Source organism: Notamacropus eugenii, chromosome 6, assembly GCF_028372415.1.
Source record: "Notamacropus eugenii isolate mMacEug1 chromosome 6, mMacEug1.pri_v2, whole genome shotgun sequence".
NCBI classification, from domain to species: Eukaryota; Metazoa; Chordata; class Mammalia; order Diprotodontia; family Macropodidae; genus Notamacropus; species Notamacropus eugenii.
The window spans coordinates 257724726-257738678 of NC_092877.1; the positions used below are offsets into that span (position 1 = coordinate 257724726).

The window sequence follows — 13953 nt, forward strand, 5'->3', positions numbered from 1 at the left end:
TATTCGGCGAGATGAGACTCTGGGCAGTCACCAAGGAGCTTCCCTGGGCTTTGAAAACCCAGATGTTGATTCTTCTGTCTCAAGTAACTATGTATATAATGGTCAGGCAGTTGGATCTGTCTGTTGATCTGTGACAGATGTATTGCTTCTGGTCAGACAGTTGGAAGCTCTGTCTGTTGGCTGATCTTTGTTTCTCTGTGTTTTCTCTGACATTCAGGGTACTGACTTTTCCCCGTGAACTAAGTGAATGATACATGTGCTTTATTGTCATGACTGCTGGCCTCTGAAAAGTTGCTTTCCTTTTAGAAAAGACATCTTTTAGAAAACATCTAAGAACCTGTACAGAAAGCCCTCCTGTGTATGCCAGTGTCCTTGCTGATACAACTTATTCTGAATATAAGCATTTATTAAGTGCCTAATATATAAGCTGTCCCAAAAATCTTAGTTCACTTTTAAAAGCTTAAAATTGAACTAAGACTTTTGAGATACTCTACCTATGTGAAACATTGTATATACAAAATTAAAAAAAAAAAACAAGTCTATCCCTTCCTTCAAATAGTTTACATGAACTTTAAGTTTGTTTTATAGAGTAGACTCCAAATATTTTTATTTTGAACATTCTCTTTGGTTTATGTCAAGGTTAGCTAACTAGGTGGTAGAGTAGATGGCTTACTGGGCCTTGAGTCAGAAAGATCTGAGTTCAAATTCAGTCTCAGACATTACTAACTGTGTGATCTTGGGCACATAACCAAGTTACTTGCTCACCATCTGCCATCGTTTCCTCAACTGTAAAATGAGAATAATCATGGCACCCACCTCCCAGGATTGTTGTTAATATCAGATGAGATAATATTTGTAAAACATATAGCATAACCCATAATACCTAGTAGATGCTTATTTCCTTCACTGATGCAGGGACTAGTCAAGTGTCGTTGGGTGATAATAATAACTATGGAATTTATCATTCCCAGTTTTCCATATGGGGTAGCTTCTCTACTTTGGGAACAGAGGGGTGCTTCCAGCTGCCACAGGGCAGGCACAGAGCCTGAAAGTTGGAGAAGGAGAGTATAATGGTAACAAAGGCCGTCCATGCCAGCGTAAAGTAGAGCAAAGGTAAGAATCTTGGAGGGAGTAAAAAAAACCTCTTCTCTCCTCTTTCTGGAGGAGATGACATAGATATTAGGGGGGTAAATTCACTTCCAACGTTTATTAAGTTTACCTAGGTACAAAGCCCTGTGCTAGCCATTGGGGAATACCAAACAATCATCATCAGTTACTAAGTGACTGATCTGTACAAGACATTGTATGGGTGCTGGGGATACAAAGTTGCAAAAGAAACAAGATGTATGAGATGAGACAGTCCCTGCCTTCAGTGAGCTTCAAATCTAGTATAGATGATAGCACCTGCCTCCCAGGGCTGTTATGATCCAATGAGATATTTGCTGTAAAGTGCTTAGCACTGTGCCTGATGTATAGCGAAGAATACATCAATATTGATTTGCTTCTCTCTCATTCCCCCAAGTACGGGATGGCTGGACGAACACACCCATAGTTAGAACACCATTGAGTCTATGTTAAGAATCCTAGGTCAGACAGTGGCAGGAGAGAATTGAAGTCTAGCTGAGGGATCGTAGAAGACTTGTGGAGGGAGTGACTCTCAGTCTAGGCTTTGAAGGGAGAGAAACATTTCAGGGTGAGGAAATGGAAAGGGAGTCTGTTCTAGCCTTGGGAGTGTACTCTGAGAAATAGCAAAAAAGCAGAAAAGATAGGATGAGATTGTGATACTTGCACTACTACAGTTTGGCTAGAACAGGAGTGGGGACCCTGCGGCCTCAAGGTCACAGATCCTCAAGTGTGGCCCTTTGACCGAATCCAAACTTCACAGAACAAATCCTCTTGATAAAAGGATTTGTTCTGTAAAACTCAGACTCAGTCAAAAGGTTGCACTTGAGGACTTAGAAGGACACATGCGGTATCAAGGCTCAGGCTCCCCACTCAGGGCTAGAACATAGAGAAAAAAGATAAAAACCAAGTTCCAGGAAACTTTTCATGCATTGTCTTTGATTCCCTCCTTCCCCGTATACCTGTCTTTCTTCCTTTTTGATACATTTGGGAACTATATAGGTTCTTTTTACCTTTCAGATAAGTCTAGCATACACATCTTTTCCTAGATTTTCTTCTTTCTGCTTCCTTATTGTCTCGTGCTGGTACTTGTATTGGCTTCACAACCTGAAAAGATATAGCCTTAATTTAAGAAACATAACCAGAATAATTTTTAAGAAATCTTAAAACCTCAGAGCATTTTTTTTCACCATTATTGTGACTGACATATTCTTCAAAGAAAAATTAAGTTGATTTTTTCAAAGAATCTATGATCCCCTTCCCTAAACACGCTTTGAACCTTTTTTGATGGGATAAGCAGTATTTTTCAACAATAACAACAAAAAATGTTAACAGAACTTGAAAATCAACTTAGCTTTTGGTCATAAATCACATTTAGGAATCTGAAACATACAGCCTGGAGCCATTTAGTGTCTTTTCTGTTGTATAAATTTTGTTATATTTTGTACTGGGAGTGGGGTCAATATGGTCACAGATCGAAGACTGGGCACTTTGGCAGCAATGAAATCAATGCTGTTCTGCATTTCCTTTATTGATAGGATCTAGAAGACCACACTTAAGGCCCCAGTCTATGCTTCTATTTGGACAAACATCATTCCCCAAAGTAAGTGTTAACTGTTTGAGAGCTGATAGCCAAGAGTAGTTAATTTATCTTTTCTTAATGCCCTCCCCCAAATATCAAAGGAAGATCTATACTTGATGAAATAACTCACTATAAGATTATGGGATCATAGGATTAAAACTGCAAGGAAACTTAGAAATCATCTAGTCTAACCACCTCCTTTTAAAAATAGGAAACTGAGGACCTGAGAAATTAAGTGATTTCCCAAGCTCATAAGGGTGTAAGCAAAAGAGCCTGGCTTTCAGCTTAGTTCTGTGACTCTAAGTTCTAATGTGTCATATTTTCTCCTTAAGGAATTTGTAGAGATTCCTCAAAGTAACGGATGGGGTTTTCTTCACAAAACACAAAGCCCTTCTTGATTTTCTTCTTAAATTCATTATTATTATTAGTGTTTGAAATGGATAGGGAGTGGAGGCTAGAGCTTAATTTGTCTGCAGAAGGTTCTGACACTGTTCCACAGTTTTTCAAGAATAGATTTCATTGTGAAGAATTTCATCCTACAGTTTTCCAGGAGAGTTAGAAATTGTGAAGAAACCATCCCACTTTATAGTCTTATAGGATTTAAATCTGGATGTGGTTTTAAAGATAGTTTAGGTAAAGTCATTCATTTTACACAAGGGGAAATTGAGGTTATGACAGGTGAAGTCACTTGTCTAAGATCAAATGGGAAGGAAACAGGGTTGGAATCCAAAACTAGGTCCACTATTCCATGTTTCCTTATTCCCTAGTGAAATTACCTCCAAAGTACTCTACTCTTCCTTTCTTCTGATACCCTAAAAGTGTGTGACAATCAGGGCTATTATAGGGTATTAGATAGTTCTTTTTTGGCAAGAACTAAATTGGTTGTCTCTAGAAATAGTCACATGAGGAAAGCCATCTTACAAATGAGAAAACTTGTACATACAATAGTTCAAGAGATTTGAACTCCCTAACAAGGAGTTGGTGACAGAGACACCTAGTGAATCTCACCATTTACTTGTCAGTGTTTAGTCTCTGGGGCCATCATTAGCAAATGCCATCGAGGAAAACTTGTAAGTTGAAATGTATTCATCTAAGCTATTAGAAATTGTGGGGGGTGTGAAATACTCTTGTGATTTGATATGATTTTCTTTTTTTTGATCTGCTAATTTGCTAAGATAATTTGAAGAAAATTGAAAGGACACAAGGATAGGATATTCATTGGAGAGGGCACTGAAGGAAGGGAGTTTCAAAGGTTCTCATTTAGCACAAATTAATGGAAAGAATATGTGGCTAGGAATCCAGATTCTGAGTTCTAGTCTCTACTGGGCCCTGGGATTCCTCATCTCTCTGGGACACGGGTCCTTATACGTTAAATAAAGGTGCCTTTTCTTATCTTCTTCAAAAGTCTGGAGCATAAACCAAAACGGTAGCAACAAGAAATGGTGGAAAGGACGATGGAGGTTAAGTAATAAGAATCAGGCTCAAATCCCAGCTGGACTACTTGCCAACTGCATGAACTAGAGCCTTAACATTCTCTTTCTATATTGTGATCCCAAGTGCTTTGAAAAAAGTCAAAAGTGATAACAGAAAGAACACTGATTCTGGTCAAAGGTCATATGTTAAAATCCGATCTCTGAGAGTTGCTACCTTGGACAAGTCAATTAAAAAAATTCCTTGTGACTCAGTTTCCTCATTTGTTAAATGAGACCATTGGATTGAGGGGCCTCGGAAGTTTCTTCTGGCATTAGACCTATGATCCTATGACCCATTTATTTCTCAGTTTACTTTGTGTCCTAGAGCAAGTTCTCCTACTACTTTTTTTTCTCAGAACTGCAATACTTTTAAAAATGGAAATGTTCATTCTCACTTGCTTCTTAGAAGGAGTAACTGTTTGTAGATGACAAGTTCCATGGTTGTACATACTAAACAGAATATGGGGATGTGATGGAAATCGGTGATGTTCTTTTTATGTAGCTAAGAAAACAAGTACCTAAAAGAGACCAGGAAAACCAAATACTCTCCATGTCTTTTTCTCCCTTCCCAGCTCCTTTCTATAAAGTGTGCATGGGGATTTGTGTTTGTGATTTAAGTTGAGGGGGTCAGGTTTGTTTGTGACAGACAAGCCTTTCTTCTCTCTCTCTCTCTCTCTCTCTCTCTCTCTCTCTCTCTCTCTCTCTCTCTCTCTCTCTCTCTCCCTCTCTTTTACTGTTGCCTACTCTTTTTACTATTATGAGACAGAAAGCAGGAAGAGGGAGCTTGGATTCTGGTGATGGTGGGGAAAGATGATGTACCATTTTTCTACTCTTTCTTTTGAAACTATCTCTAAGTTGAAATTTGTATATGAGCTCATTTGTTGCTCCTAGGAGTGACATAGTCAAATGAATGCCAGTGAGTCACTTGGTTCTTTATTTTTCTAATTTCCTACAAAAATTTCTAAATTCCTAACTGAATGATTCCATGGACAAACGGACATGTGAAAGCAATGACTTGGATGTGACAAGGCACCTGGCCACTTGCCTCTGTGGTTCAGGGAAATTGTACCCAGAGAGTTGCTTTGGAAATGAGTCAAATGAACCCATGATGGTAGAAACTGATTTACTTCTCTAAATTTAGGTAGGAGACATAGAAACCTCCTGCACTCATCAGGGTTTATAGAAGGCTGTTATAATATTTCCACATCATCCCTCCTTTTATTAATTCATCCAAGCAGGCTATTTGCTTTTTGTCCTGATGCTGCACATTGAGCAGACATCTTAATTGAGCTGTTCATAATGACGCCTAGATCTTTTTTCCTGAGAGGTGCCAGCTAATTCGGAGCCCATCAGACCCATTAGTGTGGAGGAGAACTTTAAATGGTCTCTTTCAAAATGCATTACTTTTCAGTGAACTACTTTGGAGTTCATTGGCCAGGGCAATGCCCAATCGATAATTTTTTTAGTTCCTTCAGGAACACCACAGAATCCTACAGTATTTCAGAGTCTTAAAAATAATTTTATGAGCTCATGTTTTAAGCATTTGACCAATTTTCTACTTTTCTGCATTTAATTTTTGGGAGTTTATTGGGGGGAAGGGGAGGACCCTGAGGTTTTTATTCCAAACCAAGTTTTCATTTGGAGACTTTTTCATCTTTTACCTCAAAACTAAGAAGCATCCTGATATAGTAGATAGCTGTCTTCAAAGTCAGAAAGGTCTGGGTTCAAGCTCTTTCCCTGATACATTATGTGATCCTGGGTAACTCTCCAAACCTTTTGGTTGCAGAAAAGTTAGAGATGAATTAGTAAAGAGAGTTTCTTCATCTGGGTATTCCTTATACAATGAAATTAGAAGTCTAGTCCCTGTCTCTCTATGTCAAAAAGATCTGACTGTAAAACTCTAGGTATTGCAGCTCTCCCAGAGAAAAGACATACAGAAAATCATTCCTGCAGAAGGAAACCTCAGGTAGAGTGAAAATATTTTAACATTTTGCTGAATGATAGGTCAGAAATGGAACCTGTATCAAGCCATTAAATCTACCTGTAATACCTTCACACTGGAAATCAGACCTGTTGGCCTTGACTTCCAGTGCTCTTGCAAAACTTGCTAAAGGCAGCAGAGGCAAGTGGAGGAAAGGGAGGTCAGTTTCCTTCTAAAAGACTGGATGTCCTTTCTTTCTCAAAACCTTCCCCTTTGGAGTCAGCAGGGCACCCCTATCAGTCTAACTCATTGTAGTAAAATACAGATGCTTCCTTTTAATTAATTAATTTAAATTCATTAATTAACACATTAAATTCACAATTAATAAAATTAATTGACAAATATAAATAAAATGGCTCTTTTGAAAGCAAAAAAAACCCACAAAAAATCTTCATTCATTTAAACATTATGTCAAGCAAAACACTGGTCTTATTTGACTGCATTCTGTGATACAGACATGAGTGTAAGCTTTCTTCCTTTTAGAATCATAGGAATATAAAACTGTGAAATCTAACTAAAAGGACAGTCCTATAGGGGTCTAGTCCCTTTTCTCTAGATAGGCTTAACCTTATTCTTTCTGAGGAACTGGGTTTACAAATTATTCTTAATCTGTAAGGGCAGAGATTCTACTCTCTGATAATTCAATCCTGTCACAGACATTCAGATTTTTCTTATTTAAAATTACAAAACTAAACAAAAATGTCCATTAACCACAATGCTTGGGAAACAAGTTGTTCTGAGTAATGGAAACTTCCGATTAATTAGATGACTTCTAAGTACCCTTCCAACTCTGGCATTTTATGATTCTTCAGTTCTAACTAAAGGCAAACAAAAAAAACAATTAAGCCTTTATTTTCAATCCATGTTATTGATTGGGAATTTTACTAAAATATATTAGCACATTTTCATGCTTTAGTAAAAAAAAAATTCATACTTGTCTAGTATTTTGTTTTGAAAAATACTTTTTACCTAACTACCTTGTGAGGTAGGTAGAACAAATTCTCTTATCCCCATTTTAGTCACTCAGTCAACAAGCATATGTTAAGCTTTCAATATGTACCAGACATTGTGTTCAATGCTGGGGATATGAAGATAGGCAAAAACCAGTCCCTGCTCTCAAGGAGCTTCTCAAGGGGAAGCACACATGCAAACAATTCAGTATAAACAGGATAAATCCGAGGTATTCTTGGAGGGAGGGCATTCAGATGAAGAAAGGACTGGAAGGGACTTCTTGTACAAAGTGAGACGTTAGCTGAATGAAGCCAAGGAAGAGAGGAGGAGGAATGACATTCCAGGCTCAGAGGTTCAGCCAGTAGAAATTTCTGGAGTCAGGAAATGTTGAGTCTTGTGTAAGGAATGACAGGGAAGCCAGTATCACTCACTGGGTCTCAGAGTAAATGGAGGGGAATAAGGTGTAAGAGGACTAAAAAGTTAAGAACAGGCAATGTTATGAAAGGCTTTAAGAGCCAACCAGAGATTTTATTTTTGATTTTAGAGGTAAAAGAGAATCACTGGATTTAACTAAATGGAAGCAGGATGTGTTTGAGATCACTTTTACCTCAGAAAGTTGGCGAACATAGAGTTTAAGTGATTTGCTAGTAAATGCCCGAGCTGAGGCTCCAACCTAGGTCCTCTCACTCCAAATCCAAGGTGCTTTCACTGCTTATACTTTGAGGATTTAATCTTTTTTCTTCTGTATTTTTAATGTTCTTTTTGTAAGCTTTCATTTTCCAGTAAATCCCCTACCAAACACATAATAGGACTCTCTCGTGACAAATTATCCTTCCTGTACACAAATAGCATATATATGTATATATATACACACATATACATATATATATATATACACATGTATGTTTGTATATATTTTTCATTTTCAGGATCACTGTAAAGTCTTGGGTCATTCTGAAACTTAATTTTCATTGTCCAATGTAGATGTAGAGTGTATAAGATTGACTAAATGTGTAGTAACCCCAGATCATACCATGCAAAGTATTTTAATTTTACATAGCTTCCAAATATCAGCTTTTTTCCTTTTGTTTACCTGCACTGGGATACAGTAAAAGAATAATGTTTCTTATATGCTTCTGTTCAATTTGCTCCTAGTTAACAAGGAATTTTCCTGCATTATTAATATGTGACAATAACAATAATTTTATCATCAATAATAATAATTTAGCCCATTTGGTGAACCAAACATGTAATGTAGTTTATTTAATTAGTTAATTAATTTATATAGTACAAATAATAATTTAACATATAAACAAACATTATATGCTAGGCACTATGCCCCAAAATACCACCACTCTTGCTATTTTAGGTTAGATGCCATTTCATTGAATTAAATGCAGTCAATAGGTTGTATTTGATTTTGATCCTTCAAATAATTTAGAGTAAAACTAATGAGATGGGGACAGCATTGCAATAGTAAGCCTGCACTGTTAATAGTATTTGAAGATGTGCATCTTCTCATTTTATTAAGAAGCTGTCAACTTGAATATTATCATAGATAATGAGCTAACTCTTCTCTGTGGTTGATGCTTTTTTTTAAAAAAAGAATATTCTCATATGTGACAAAAAATTAAGGACAAACTTAATTTCTACAAACCCACATGGTTTTCATCCTTTTCAGAACATTTTTTCAAATAAGCCAGAACTGATGTTGCTGCTGGTTAGGAAAAGTCTCATAAGTTGTAAAGAATTTTATTCTAAAATCATTTAATGACTGATAATAGCAAAGCACCATGCACAATTAGGTGCTTAATGGGTGTTTCTGCTGATAATAATATCTATTGTACATGGTGAAGATGCCAATATCCTCAAAGAAAACTTCAGTGATTTGTCTACCTTAAGATTGAAACCCATGTTTTCCTGGTTCTATTGATTGGTCCCAGATCCATGAATCTTGTCATGCTTTCAACAGACCTAATGACACTGAATGACAGTTGATGTCAATATGAAGGAGCTGCACCAGGAGGATGTCAGAAAACAGTCTCCCATTTTTCACTAAGATGCTCCAAATCTTTTATTTAAAAAAACATGTAATCACTGGTCATTGAAACATTGTTTAATGACAACTTACATTTGTAAACTGCTTCAAGATTCCGTAAGCACCTACTGTATAACAACTCCATGAGATAGATAGTTCAACTACTGTTATTAGATATAGCTGACGCTCGTAGCAGAAACGAGTGAGAAAAGCCTTCATAGTGAGGAAACTTCATATATTCTAGTAATTATCTCTTGACCTACCTTTCACTAACTTATTGAGAATTTTTATTTTTTCACAAAGCAGAATAGAATACAAAATTATAGCAAATAAACTATTTCTAGATCTCTGGTATTCAACTAAAAATTATAAATGTGTTTCTATTTCATAGCTTTCACAGGTAAGACTCTGGAGGGCAAGAACTGCAGGTTTTTACATATTTTGTGTAGAATTTAGTATGTAGTAGATGCTTTCCTGATGTTGACAAAAGTAATGAAAAGAAGGCAGCAACAGAGAGAACCTTAAAAAATGTCACAGCAAACCAAACAGCTGGAGCACATGTGGTTGCAGGCAAACAGAGTCACTGGCTGTGTAATCTCTTTATATTGGTCCAAGCAGTCCTAATAATTCCTTACTACTGTCTGGTGAAAGCTAGACAGTAGTAAGGTGCTGGTCATTACAGAACTAGCTCAATTAAAGCTTCTAGTGAATAGAGCTTTTTGAGTTAAAGTTGGAATGATGTGATAATTGTGTTTGCAGTCTAATAAAATCAAAATGGCATTGAGTAATGATAAAAGAAAAATGAATTGGCACAGCTGAAAGAAACCTGTGGCATCAGTTGATGCAGAGGTTCAAAGGAGAGAATCACAAGCAAGAGAATTTTTCTTTCCTATAAAAAAGTAGGAAAATGGTTTTAACGTCCAGAGTTTTGAATTCAAGATGAGATTAAGAAATCAAAAATGAAAGATAAACAGACATTAAGTAAATAGTGCAAAGAAAAAAGCTAGCAAAAATAAAAGCCCATCTAGATTTGTTGCCAGAGGATCAGAGGGGAAAAAGGAATGAGCAAAAATTATGGAGGGCAACTAGGTGTGCCTAGAATCAGGAAGACTCATCTTCTTGAGTTCAAATCTGGCCTCAGATAATTACTAGCTGTGTGATCCTGGGCAAGTCACTTAACCCTGTTTGTCTCATTTCCTCATCTGTAAAATGAGCTAGAGAAGGAAATGGTAAACCACTTCTCTATTTCTATCAAGAAAATCCCAAATGGAGTCATGAAGAATTGGACACAACTGAAAAAAGATTGAATGACAAAGTGTGGTGATATCATGTCAGCTCCAGAGATCCTTCCATTTTACCACATTGCCTCTCTTTCATTAATACGGTGTAGAGAAGCGGGTAAAGGAATTAGCTCCGCTATTTGCTGTGGTAGAGTTCAGATTAGATGTTAAAACTTGCATATTAATAATAATAGCTAGCATTCATATAGCGCATTGAGGTCTGAATATCATTTAATTAATCCCTTAATGTATATTATCTCAAGGTAAGCCCTCATGAAATTCTAATTTTGTCTCCATGGTGGGGATAGAGGGGGATTACTGCGGGGGACCCATATTGCTACATTGAGGGTGAATAAGCAAGAGATCCATGGATAAGAACAAATCTGTTAACAGTTTATGCAGATTAGAAGTTGAAATGAGAATGTTCAGGAAAGTCTAGATTCCAGGAATATGTCACAAAGGTGTTAGTAAGTGTTCTGACACGCTGTCTGGGAAATAGTGCTATAGACAATGACCTGATTATTTCAAACTAATACATTAGTAGAACAAAATTCCAGAATAGGAGAAAAAGGAAAGGACAATGTCTTGCAATTATAATAAGATCTGACCCATAGAAGAACTCCCCTGGAAGATTAATGGTGAGAGCCATCTTCCAAAGTCACAATTAAAAGAAAAGAATTACTATTAAAATTGAAAAGAGTTTTGTAGTCTGTATAAGTACAGAATATTATAGTCTAGCCTTAGAAGATTTCCCTTCTTCTTGCTGCAATAGCCATATGGTAGTTTGTTCTTTAAATGTCTGGTAACATGGGGTCACTGTATTATTTGGATTCTCCCAGCCAACCTTAATTATGTTTGCTTATTAGTATCAAAGGGGAGAAACCTTAAAGTAGATTTCAATTTTTAAAGGCTAGACAGCAAGAATGGTCAGAAAATATCACCCTGGATCAAACTAGCCATCTTGCAAAATAAAAGTCTTAAAAACTGGTTAGGACAGTCACATGTTTTGTTTCTTTCATCTCTCAATTATTTGTCAGGACTTGGAGAAGTATGACTTTGGGAGGATAAGCAGTCTGAAGGTTGTGATCTCACAGAATCTCAGAGTGAGAATGACCCTCAGAAGATGTTTTTACTAAGGTTTATTCTATTCTGTTCAAGACTTTCCCCCCTACAACATTACTGACAATTGACCATACATTTGTAGACCTGTGTAGAGGGAGAACCCATCCCCTCTGGAGGCAGGCCATTCTACTTTGGGACAGTGTTCATTGTTAGGTTCTTTTCCTTACAGTGAGTGAGAAAATGTCTCTTTGCAATGCATTTCTCTTGTTTTGCCCCCTTAGCTGTAGATAGAACAGCTCAGATACTTTTTCTTCATGACATCATTCTAGGAAAGAAAGCCACCATGTACTTTGATTCGAACATCTTTCCAAACTATAATAAACCTAATTTCTTCAATTGACCCTCAAATGGCATGGCTTTCAGTCCCCTACCCATCTTGATATGTCTCCTTTGGCTGTCATACTCTTTTTCCCCTTTCTAAGAAACAACTGGGCATGCTCATGGATTTGTTCTTGTTCAACCCTCTGATAAGGCACAACCATATCTTATACTTTCCCTCAGTAGTCAGAATAATGTGAGTATGTGGGTCACAATAAGTATTTATTAATTATGTTATTTACTTGCTTTTAAAATTAATTTTTAAAAAGTTACATCTTGGGTCTATTTTTATTTTCAACTCTCTTCCTCGAAACATTTGGAATCTGCCTGGTATACTCTGAAGTGTGTGTTGCGTTTTCTTTTTTTTCAAATGCTAATGCAACAAGAATCAGACAAAATCTACCTTAAAATCATAGAACCATAGAAGTTTGGACATGGAGGAAACTTTAAATACCATCTTACCTAGGCTCTTCATTTTTATCAGGGAATCTGCTACCCAGAGAAATTGAATGATTTGTACAAGGTCCATAAACTACTTAATTGAGTAGTTGGGAATTATAGTCAATAATCAAACATTTATTAAGTGCTTATTATGTGACAGGCATTGTTCTAAGTGCTAAGGCAGTTATTGTTGTCAAGAAACTCACAATCTAATGGGGAAAGATAACATATAACAAAAGAAGTTAAAAAGTGGGGTAAGAGAGACTGAAGAAGTCTAGCAACCAGGGTGGAAAATGATCTGAGGTGAGATTTTCAGAGTTGATTTCATCTTACCGAATATTAGTTTCTCTAGATCATGAGGTCCAGAAAAGTAATCTAGTGGGAAATGATGATGTGAATTCTTGGGGTTCCTTCTTCAAATGATAATTTTGTTGTACTGTATTTGTTTGAAATAAATGGGTCATTACCTCTAGCACTATTTTACAAGTAGCATTTCAGGACACCTACAAAGATGTTACTAACATATTCTTATAAACCAGACATTCCTTACCATTCTTGATTTCCACTTCTAGATTGTTGGGGATGGAAGCTCAATTCCATGTGGACAGTCTCGGGCGGGTAAAGGTGGGAACTTCTAAATCTTAGAGTTCTCATGAGGCCCCCCATGAAACACCAGGGAATCGAGGAGTGAGACCGAGCTATCTCGTGTATTTCCGCCTCTTCCTGTGAGAAACGTGATGGGAGGAGCATCCCCGCCCTCGAGACTGTCCCGGATCTGGGCACACCTATTGTTATCTAACAGGCACGGTATTCAGGTGCAAACTACATGGCTGGAGAGCTTAATTAGGGTCAGGAAAGCCTGAAGGCGCTCTTAGCGCGGGAGGGGCGTGGACAGGACAGAAGGCTCCACTTTCCCTCTCTTCGCTCTTCCCTCCCCCTCTCTCCCCACTTACACTTCTGCTTCCAATCTCTTATTGTAAGATCTTTGCCTCCTTGGGAGATTCTTCGCTCCCTCCTAAGGAAGAATTCCCCTGCACTTGTAACCAGAACCCTGAATAAAGCTTAACCCTTGTTCGACTCTGAGAGGTCTCTTCTCTCATAAGACTATCCGGTTTGGCCAGCCGAAGACCTGCGAGAAGTAAGGTAAGAAGACTCGGGTAGCCCTCAGGCCTCTAGGCCTGGCACTAGATTGCTCAAACTATGTGTCCTCTCAGTGAAAGAACTATGAAAAAATAAAAAAATATAAAATCTCTAATAAGTGGCTAAAATGAAGATGAGTCCCAATAATTTTTCCCAGAAAGAAAACAAAATATGAGATTTTAATCTAAGCAACAGTGAAGAAAACTGAAGGATGCAAATAGATCCTAAACCAAGATGCTAATCAAATTTCTTGATGAATAGTCTTTTTGGGTCAATGGTTGGGAGCCACTTTGATCTTTCTTCTAAAAGACCAAGAAAAAAAAAGAAGCCACCTATTAAAATTTCATAGATTATAATGAATGATTCCTGTAATAAAATTGCCTCTAATATCTCCTGACTGTTAGATAGCCTGAGTTGACCTGCAGGAAGAATTTTCTTTGCAAGGATACATGGAAGGAGGATCATAAATTGAACTACTTCAGTAATTTATTGGATCTTTGGAGTTC

At 37.2% G+C, this 13953-nt stretch overlaps 2 long non-coding RNA genes across 2 annotated transcripts in view; one reads left to right on the forward strand and one right to left on the reverse strand.

Moving 5' to 3' along the window:
* LOC140512818 (uncharacterized) overlaps window positions 1-2241 on the reverse strand; it is a 38216-nt gene extending 35975 nt beyond the window's left edge. Inside the window, exon 1 of the long non-coding RNA XR_011969941.1 lies at window positions 2136-2241. This is a non-coding gene — a long non-coding RNA (uncharacterized lncRNA). The remainder of the gene's footprint in view (window positions 1-2135) is intronic.
* The window catches only part of LOC140512817 (uncharacterized), a 110038-nt gene that overhangs the window by 56085 nt on the left and 40000 nt on the right, over window positions 1-13953 (forward strand). The gene's annotated exons all lie outside the window — the stretch shown is intronic.